Below are 10,311 nucleotides of genomic sequence, written 5' to 3' on the forward strand. Positions count from 1 at the left end.
ACTTTCCTTGAGTAATGGAATGTCCAGGCCAGCAGCTGCGCAGCAGAGATTACCTTGCACAAAGGTGCACTAAAATAAAAAGAATCCCAAGTTTGTTTACAGTACCACCCAGACACTTGAGGCCCCATCCATGCCCAGGCTTCACTTCCTGACCACGCTTGTTGGCTAGCAGGACCAGTCTCTGTCCCTTCTCATGGCATGTGGTAGTGGTGGTATTTTGGCATGGCTCCCACACTCCATGATGCACACAGACCTTTTCAGAAGATTTTTTTCTGCGTATCTGACTGCCATTCTGCAGGCTTTGACACTTAATGCTCAAGATTCTACCTTGATATCTTCACGCCTGGCCAGATTGTATGTTCTTGTACTTTGTTTCAATAAGCAAATGTTTAATTAAATTTAAAAAAATACTAAAGTCTTTCACCTTGGACCTTTTTGTACTGGGTACCCTGATCTGAGTGTCCCACCAGCTGTAACACCAGGATTTTATCTGGCTCCTGTGGGACTTAACTACCGGGTCCCTTAACAAAAGGCATCCTATTGTTTCCTCATCAGTCTCACCACTGGTGTAATTCTGAGTCAGGTCACCTAGGCCTTGCATAGGAACTCTTTGAGGTAGCTTGCTGGTCCACTCCTAGCCACAGCAACCATTTTAGGGTCAAGCACTGAGTTACCGCCTGAAGGGGGCTATCAAGGATTTATATGTAGTTAGCCTAAGATGCTTTTTAGTACAACACACTATATTTTTTTCATTTGAAGTGTTTAACTAGCGATATTCTAACTCTTTCTGGAGAGAGCCATAACATTTCTTTCCAAGTTCTTTACCCTATGCGTCCTGTTAGGTCCTAATCTGGGTCTCTTTGGGGTTTCCTAAGAGTCAGGGTTGCAGTAAGTGCCAGCCTTGCTATTTTCATGGCTTCACATGAGTTGTCTGTAGGCCAGATGCCCAGGGGTTTTGCTTTCGGTGAATACCAGAGCCTGCTATCACCCCCATACTCTTCTAAGATGTTTGTGCTGGGATCTGGGGATTTCAGCCTTTTGTCCTACTGGGCATAACAACAGTGTCCTGTGCTTCTTTCAATTTTTCACTAGAATTTTAGTTCTTGGATTGTAAGTGAGGGCCTTCATTCAGTTTCCCAGGTGGCCCCTCCATAGGAGCAAAGTAGTGGGCATAAACTCTAGGGCTCACTACTAAGTCTGTTTGAGGATGTCACCAGGAGACGTGGGGTTTTGGGTCATTATATTACAAGGGGCTGGGAGGAAGCTGGAGGCTGGAGTTAGCCGAGTGTTGGGGAGGCACCCCGATTGTAGTGTTAACACAATGGTTGTAATCACAGTTCTGCTGATAACTGTTACCGACAGAATTCTGATTTCCTCCTGAGTTGTAATGTGCGCCTCAATGGTACCCTTCCTTCTTGCCGCAGTGCAAGGATATGTCACCACCTCTGAGATCCGCTTCCTGGTGTAGCTATACTTGGTCTTGAGGCAGTACTATCTCTGGAAGATTCTCTACCTAATTTTTTGGGGTTGAGCGCACAAGCGCTCCATCCCTGTTGTAATCTCTCTTTGGGCTTTTAACCACACTCGTCATGTCATGCCCGTCACTTTCATTGGTTCGTGGGCTTGCCTTTTAAAATCCGCTTGATTTCATTAGTGAAAAGTATGCATACGTCATGCCTTTTCCGTTGTTCAGCCCTCCTAGAGCGCACTGGCCAGCTACTGAAAACATACAAGGCTCCATGTTTTCAGCCTGGTTTCTGCACTACTTTATCTTTTTATTCTCCACGCAGCACGATCGCTCTGGGTTTTACATAGCGTAATCCCGCTTGTTTTTTTTGTTTTTCAATTTCAGTGTGATCGATCGCGCTCGTTTTTTTCTTTCAATTTTTGTTGCAAGAAAAGTCCGATTAGGAGTTTACAACGCTAATAGCTCTAACTCAAGCAAATGCGAGACCCATTGCATTGCAAATGCTTGTCTTCTTTATGGTGTCTTCTAGTGCGTATGGCTCCTTGCACTTCCCGGTCTGTTGGAAATACTTTATAATATTTTCATTATTGTGGAGGAGGCTGGATTGGATGTAACAGTGAAGTCTATTTGCCCTCCTGGGCAGGTTTGTTTTGGTAGTCCTAAATCTTACTTAATCCCGACAACCTCTCATCAGGCTGACTTGTGCGTTTCCTTTGAGAAGATATTTTAGTTTTGTGCTCATGAAAACAAGTGGGTATGGTAAGAACAAGGCTTGGATTCTAGTGAGCCCAGCATGCTTCCAGGTTTTTTATTGTGTGGTGTTTTTTGTTTGTATTTTTGTGCTTGGGTAAAATGATCTTCGTACCTCAGCGTGCTGGCCTGGACATTTCATGACTCTGGAAAAGGGAATGTAGGAAAAGTAGTACAAGAGTTACTGGAGGTGAGTAAAACTATACTTGCATGTCTCTTCCCTGTGAATTTAATTCGACATGACTTTTTGTTTAGTGTATGATGTTCTTTCTAAACCTTAGCACTGGTAGGTTTCATAAATGCTTTATCTTAGTTTTGCTTCACTTGATTATTCGGGTTGATTCTGGGTCTTTTTTTATAGTATTTATTAACTAATCTTATCTCCATCCCTACATTTTCGTGATATTGACCCATTTTTACTGCTGCTTAGTATAGTAGCATCTGGTATACTATATTTTTGTTCCATGAGTATTTTCTCCACGTGTGTCAAATTTGCGTTCCGCTTTTGAATACTGAGTTGCTACATGTAGGTATCCTAAAATAGTTTGAAAAATAGCATTCACATTTTCAAGCCGCTTAAATATGCAAAATGTATTATTTTATTTGGATCTCTCAAAAAAGTGTGCTTCTATGCATTTGTTTCATTATACCTACCATTCAATGTGTTTGGCACATTTGGTTGTTGAATTATAACAGTTTATCTAATTCATATAGCCTTCCCGATATGTTACGTTTGTATATGTAGATTGATGAACGTGATTGCTGGGCCCTTCTGAAATTCACCCGGAGATTGGATGTTCTCTGGAGTCACTCCTTCTTTTTCCGCTACGGTTCTTTTAGGTGCACCCGTGACTTTCTCTAATGCTCGCCTAAATGTGCCTCTTTTTCTTGATAATGTTAAATTGTTTTTCCCGTTGTCCTGCGTCCCTGTTGGATTCTATGTTACCCACTCAAGCTTTCTCCGTGTCCCTGAAAATGTCTTCCACGACTTCTTGTGAAACATATGGACCATTCTCCCCTTCAATTGCCTGTGCCCCCACCAGGCTCGCAGCTTCTTCCGAATTCATACAGTTGTCAAGGCTCCCAACAACCGTTATTAAAAAGGAGGTTGGTATTTCTCGCCTCCACGTTGCTTGCCTCCTTCATTCATTTTGCCCTGTGGCGCTGTCTTTCTATTTACTGCTTTGTAGTTTGTCGCTTATGTTTGCATGTAAAATTTTGATTACAGTTGGCATTATTATTGGCAGGCTGTGTTGAAAGACAAATATGTTTAAATACGGAAATTGAACCCCCTTCATTCTGGCAGAAATATTTGATTATCATTCAGGTTAAAAAAGATTATCCATGGTAAAAGCTTTCAAGCAGTGACTTTGACCTTGGGCCTGAAAGAAGAAGAGTTGGTTTTGAGGGGCATTGATAGGGCCCTTGAGAAACATCCACTGTTGTGTGTGTGGGTTCATGTTCCATTTCTTCTAATTGTAAGGTCTAATTCTGTACCTACATTTACCTTAGTGCTTAGACAGTATTTGTAGCACCCTCTGGTCAGAAATATGCATGTATGGATCATTATTATTGTTCAGGTTCTCTGTTTGGAAGAAAAAACATTACAATCTCATTCCTAAAGATCTGGACGCCATTTCATTTTATGTGAGGTCTAAATATGTCCAAGTATAAAAAATATTTAGGAATAAAACATTCCAATGATAAAAAAAATGCCAGACTAGTATTTAGATGAGGTGCCAGGTGAAAACCTTTTGCGTAAACCGAGCACTGGCAAAGCCATTAGGTTTCGCCTTTGTCAACATGTGGATTAGGAATACTCAAGCATGTGCGTCCTGCAGCAGCATGCATCTCAGCGTGAAGAGCTTTACCTCTCATCAAATTGCCGTGTTTTGATAACAGTACCATGTCACATCAGCGATTTTAGTCCCCACCAAAACCAATAGTTTAAAATTTGAAATGATCGCATGTTCACATTTTTAAATGTTTGTAAAAAAAAAAAAAAAAAAAAATACATATGCACAAACATTTAAGAATGAGAGCCAAGAGATTGTATTGTATTGTAATCGTATTTATATAGCGCTTACTACCCATGACGAGGCGTCAAAGCGCTTTTCGATGAGTAGCACGCTACTCTGGAACCCAACAAGAATTAGTGATGGATTAATATTGTTAAATAATGAGTACAGTTTTAGTATTATTATGAGTTAATTTGAGCCACGGATATGGGAGTTTGTTAGTTAGATTGACTGGAGTAATGGCGGGGTGGAGGAGGAAAGAAATCCCGAAGTGTTAATTGGGAGTATATCCTTCATTTACTCAAGCCAAAGGCTTGGAGTGAGTAAAGGGGGGCAGAGAGGGGAAGAGTATGTGGAAGGGTTAGGGAGAGCATAGTAGCAGGGTGAGATAAATGCAGGAGAATTTAGTAGGATTGTGTGGGAGGTCACAGTAGTAGAGTGAGGTTTGGTGAGTTAGATATGGCAGCAGAGGGAAGAGCTTAGGCATATGTTATGTTTCTGTGACAATGGCAGACCATTGATGTTTTAGGGGAAATTAAATGCAACACAAAACGTATCATTGACCTAGCAGTGGAGTAAGTACTTGGCAAGCAGCAACTACCTGATTGCACATATTGGAAACTCGATGTACCCAGGAAGAAAACCTTTTAAAAAAAGGGTGAAATTTAGTTGAGCTTGTGCGTCAAGGTAAACCTTGCCACCAAATTTCCCTAACACAATATTTATAACTTAAGGGACCTGCGTTAGTCTTAAAATACACCCATGTACGGTACGCTCATTTGTACCTGGCACGATCTCAGATCTAACTTGACATGCTGATTTTGCTCCAAGTAGCTTCAAATGGTTTACAATGCAGCCATGATCTCTCGGCCACACTAGAGTTTTTTTCAAACAGATATATGGTAGCCATACAATGCTTGCTTTCTCATTTCTCAACGGACTCTGGCAACCCCTGCACCCTGTGACCCTTTACAAAGTCTATTCCACAAATATCATACAAGTCACTGACCTTTAACACCCAGGAAGCAGCTCAATCTCAGCAGCACCGCCATGATAGGAGAAGAGAACTAACCACTAACGTTACCTCTTCAACCCGGAAGTATTTCACAAATACGGTTCCAAAATGGCGCCTCTGCACGTCTATTTCTTTTTTAACCCCTTCGCTGCCAGGCCTTTTTCTCCCTCCTGTGCCGAGCCTTTTTTTGGCTATTTGGAGCAGTTCGTGCTTAGGCCCTCATAACTTTTTGTTCACATAAGCTACCCACGCCAAATTTGCGTCCTGTTTTTCCAACATCCTAGGGATTCTAGAGGTACCCAGACTTTGTGGGTTCCCCAGAAGGAGGCCAAGAAATTAGCCAAAAAACAGTGAAAATTTCGTTTTTTTTAAAAAAATGGGAAAAATGGGCTGCAGAAGAAGGCTTGTGGTTTTTTCCCTGAAAAGGGCATCAACAAAGGGTTTGCGGTGATAAAATCACCAGCTTCCCAGCTTTCAGGAACAGGCAGACTTGAATCAGAAAACCCAATTTTTCAACCCAATTTTGGCATTTTACTGGGACATACCCCATTTTTACGATTTTTTGTGCTTTCAGCCTCCTTCCAGTCAGTGACAGAAATGGGCATGAAACCAACGCTGGATCCCATAAACCGCAACATTTCTGAAAAGTAGACAAAATTCTGAATTCAGCAAGGGGTAATTTGTGTAGATCCTACAAGGGTTTCCTACAGAAAATAACAACTGAAAAAGAAAAATATTGAAATTGAGGTGAAAAAAACATCAATTTTTCTCTAAGTTTTACTCTGTAACTTTTTCCTGCAATGTCAGATTTTCGAAAGCAATATACCGTTACGTCTGCTGGACTCTTCTGGTTGCGGGGATATATAGGGCTTGTAGGTTCATCAAGAACTCTAGGTACCCCGAGCCAATAAATGACCTGCACCCTGCAGTGGGTTTTCATTCTATGCCGGGTATACAGCAATTCATTTGCTGAAATATAAAGAGTAAAAAAATAGCTATCAAGAAAACCTTTGTATTTCCAAAATGGGCACAAGATAAGGTGTTGAGAAGCAGTGGTTATTTGCACATCTCTGAATTCCGGGGTGCCCATACTAGCATGTGAATTACAGGGCATTTCTCAAATAGACGTCTTTTTTACACACTGTCTTACATTTGGAAGGGAAAAATGTAGAGAAAGACAAGGGGCAATAACACTTGTTTTGCTATTCTATGTTCCCCCAAGTCTCCCGATAAAAATTATACCTCACTTGTGTGGGTAGGCCTAGCGCCCGCGACAGGAAACGCCCCAAAGCGCAACGTGGACACATCACAGAAAACAGACCTGTTTTTAGCAAAGTGCCTACCTGTAGATTTTGGCCTCTAGCTCAGCCGCCACCTAGGGAAACCTACCAAACCTGTGCATTTCTGAAAACTAGAGACCTAGGGGAATCCAAGATGGGGTGATTTGTGTGGCTCGGACCAGGTTCTGTTACCCAGAATCCTTTGCAAACCTCAAAATTTGGCTAAAAAAACACATGTTCCTCACATTTCTGTGGCAGAAAGTTCTGGAATCTGAGAGGAGCCACAAATTTCCTTCCACCCAGCGTTCCCCCACGTCTCCCGATAAAAATGACACCTCACTTGTGTGGGTAGGCCTAGCGCCCGCGACAGGAAACGCCCCAAAGCGCAACGTGGACACATCACAGAAAATAGACCTGTTTTTAGCAAAGTGCCTACCTGTAGATTTTGGCCTCTAGCTCAGCCGCCACCTAGGGAAACCTACCAAACCTGTGCATTTCTGAAAACTAGAGACCTAGGGGAATCCAAGATGGGGTGATTTGTGTGGCTCGGACCAGGTTCTGTTACCCAGAATCCTTTGCAAACCTCAAAATTTGGCTAAAAAAACACATGTTCCTCACATTTCTGTGGCAGAAAGTTCTGGAATCTGAGAGGAGCCACAAATTTCCTTCCACCCAGCGTTCCCCCACGTCTCCCGATAAAAATGATACCTCACTTGTGTGGGTAGGCCTAGCGCCCGCGACAGGAAACGCCCCAAAGCGCAACGTGGACACATCACAGAAAACAGACCTGTTTTTAGCAAAGTGCCTACCTGTAGATTTTGGCCTCTAGCTCAGCCGCCACCTAGGGAAACCTACCAAACCTGTGCATTTCTGAAAACTAGAGACCTAGGGGAATCCAAGGAGGGGTGACTGGCGGGGCTCGGACCAGGTTCTGTTACCCAGAATCCTTTGCAAAGCTCAAAAATTGGCTAAAAAAACACATGTTCCTCACATTTCTGTGGCAGAAAGTTCTGGAATCTGAGAGGAGCCACAAATTTCCTTCCACCCAGCGTTCCCCCACGTCTCCCAATAAAAATGATACCTCACTTGTGTGGGTAGGCCTAGCGCCCGCGACAGGAAACGCCCCAAAGCGCAACGTGGACACATCACAGAAAACAGACCTGTTTTTAGCAAAGTGCCTACCTGTAGATTTTGGCCTCTAGCTCAGCCGCCACCTAGGGAAACCTACCAAACCTGTGCATTTCTGAAAACTAGAGACCTAGGTGAATCCAAGAGGGGTGACTGGCGGGGCTCGGACCAGGTTCTGTTACCCAGAATCCTTTGCAAAGCTCAAAAATTGGCTAAAAAAAACACATGTTCCTCACATTTCTGTGGCAGAAAGTGCTGGAATCTGGGAGGAGCCACAAATTTCCTTCCACCCAGCGTTCCCCCAAGTCTCCCGATAAAAATGATACCTCACTTGCGTGGGTAGGCCTAGCGCCCGCGACAGGAAACGGCCCAAAGCGCAACGTGGACACCACCAAAATTTTGGAAGAAAACAGAGGTGTTTTTTGCGAAGTGACTACCTGTAGATTTTGGCCTCTAGCTCAGCCGGCACCTAGGGAAACCTACCAAACCTGTACATTTCTGAAAACTAGAGACCTAGGGGAATCCAAGGAGGGGTGACTGGCGGGGCTCGGACCAGGTTCTGTTACCCAGAATCCTTTGCAAAGCTCAAAAATTGGCTAAAAAAAACACATGTTCCTCACATTTCTGTGGCAGAAAGTTCTGGAATCTGGGAGGAGCCACAAATTTCCTTCCACCCAGCGTTCCCCCAAGTCTCCCGATAAAAATGATACCTCACTTGCGTGGGTAGGCCTAGCGCCCGCGACAGGAAACGCCCCAAAGCGCAACGTGGACACATCACAGAAAATAGACCTGTTTTTAGCAAAGTGCCTACCTGTAGATTTTGGCCTCTAGCTCAGCCGCCACCTAGGGAAACCTACCAAACCTGTGCATTTCTGAAAACTAGAGACCTAGGGGAATCCACGATGGGGTGATTTGTGTGGCTCGGACCAGGTTCTGTTACCCAGAATCCTTTGCAAACCTCAAAATTTGGCTAAAAAAACACATGTTCCTCACATTTCTGTGGCAGAAAGTTCTGGAATCTGAGAGGAGCCACAAATTTCCTTCCACCCAGCGTTCCCCCACGTCTCCCGATAAAAATGATACCTCACTTGTGTGGGTAGGCCTAGCGCCCGCGACAGGAAACGCCCCAAAGCGCAAACGTGGACACATCACAGAAAACAGACCTGTTTTTAGCAAAGTGCCTACCTGTAGATTTTGGCCTCTAGCTCAGCCGCCACCTAGGGAAACCTACCAAACCTGTGCATTTCTGAAAACTAGAGACCTAGGGGAATCCAAGGAGGGGTGACTGGCGGGGCTCGGACCAGGTTCTGTTACCCAGAATCCTTTGCAAAGCTCAAAAATTGGCTAAAAAAACACATGTTCCTCACATTTCTGTGGCAGAAAGTTCTGGAATCTGAGAGGAGCCACAAATTTCCTTCCACCCAGCGTTCCCCCACGTCTCCCAATAAAAATGATACCTCACTTGTGTGGGTAGGCCTAGCGCCCGCGACAGGAAACGCCCCAAAGCGCAACGTGGACACATCACAGAAAACAGACCTGTTTTTAGCAAAGTGCCTACCTGTAGATTTTGGCCTCTAGCTCAGCCGCCACCTAGGGAAACCTACCAAACCTGTGCATTTCTGAAAACTAGAGACCTAGGTGAATCCAAGAGGGGTGACTGGCGGGGCTCGGACCAGGTTCTGTTACCCAGAATCCTTTGCAAAGCTCAAAAATTGGCTAAAAAAAACACATGTTCCTCACATTTCTGTGGCAGAAAGTGCTGGAATCTGGGAGGAGCCACAAATTTCCTTCCACCCAGCGTTCCCCCAAGTCTCCCGATAAAAATGATACCTCACTTGCGTGGGTAGGCCTAGCGCCCGCGACAGGAAACGGCCCAAAGCGCAACGTGGACACCACCAAAATTTTGGAAGAAAACAGAGGTGTTTTTTGCGAAGTGACTACCTGTAGATTTTGGCCTCTAGCTCAGCCGGCACCTAGGGAAACCTACCAAACCTGTACATTTCTGAAAACTAGAGACCTAGGGGAATCCAAGGAGGGGTGACTGGCGGGGCTCGGACCAGGTTCTGTTACCCAGAATCCTTTGCAAAGCTCAAAAATTGGCTAAAAAAAACACATGTTCCTCACATTTCTGTGGCAGAAAGTTCTGGAATCTGGGAGGAGCCACAAATTTCCTTCCACCCAGCGTTCCCCCAAGTCTCCCGATAAAAATGATACCTCACTTGCGTGGGTAGGCCTAGCGCCCGCGACAGGAAACGCCCCAAAGCGCAACGTGGACACATCACAGAAAATAGACCTGTTTTTAGCAAAGTGCCTACCTGTAGATTTTGGCCTCTAGCTCAGCCGCCACCTAGGGAAACCTACCAAACCTGTGCATTTCTGAAAACTAGAGACCTAGGGGAATCCACGATGGGGTGATTTGTGTGGCTCGGACCAGGTTCTGTTACCCAGAATCCTTTGCAAACCTCAAAATTTGGCTAAAAAAACACATGTTCCTCACATTTCTGTGGCAGAAAGTTCTGGAATCTGAGAGGAGCCACAAATTTCCTTCCACCCAGCGTTCCCCCACGTCTCCCGATAAAAATGATACCTCACTTGTGTGGGTAGGCCTAGCGCCCGCGACAGGAAACGCCCCAAAGCGCAAACGTGGACACA

This window comes from Pleurodeles waltl, chromosome 4_2 (genome assembly GCF_031143425.1).
Source record: "Pleurodeles waltl isolate 20211129_DDA chromosome 4_2, aPleWal1.hap1.20221129, whole genome shotgun sequence".
Taxonomy (NCBI): domain Eukaryota; kingdom Metazoa; phylum Chordata; class Amphibia; order Caudata; family Salamandridae; genus Pleurodeles; species Pleurodeles waltl.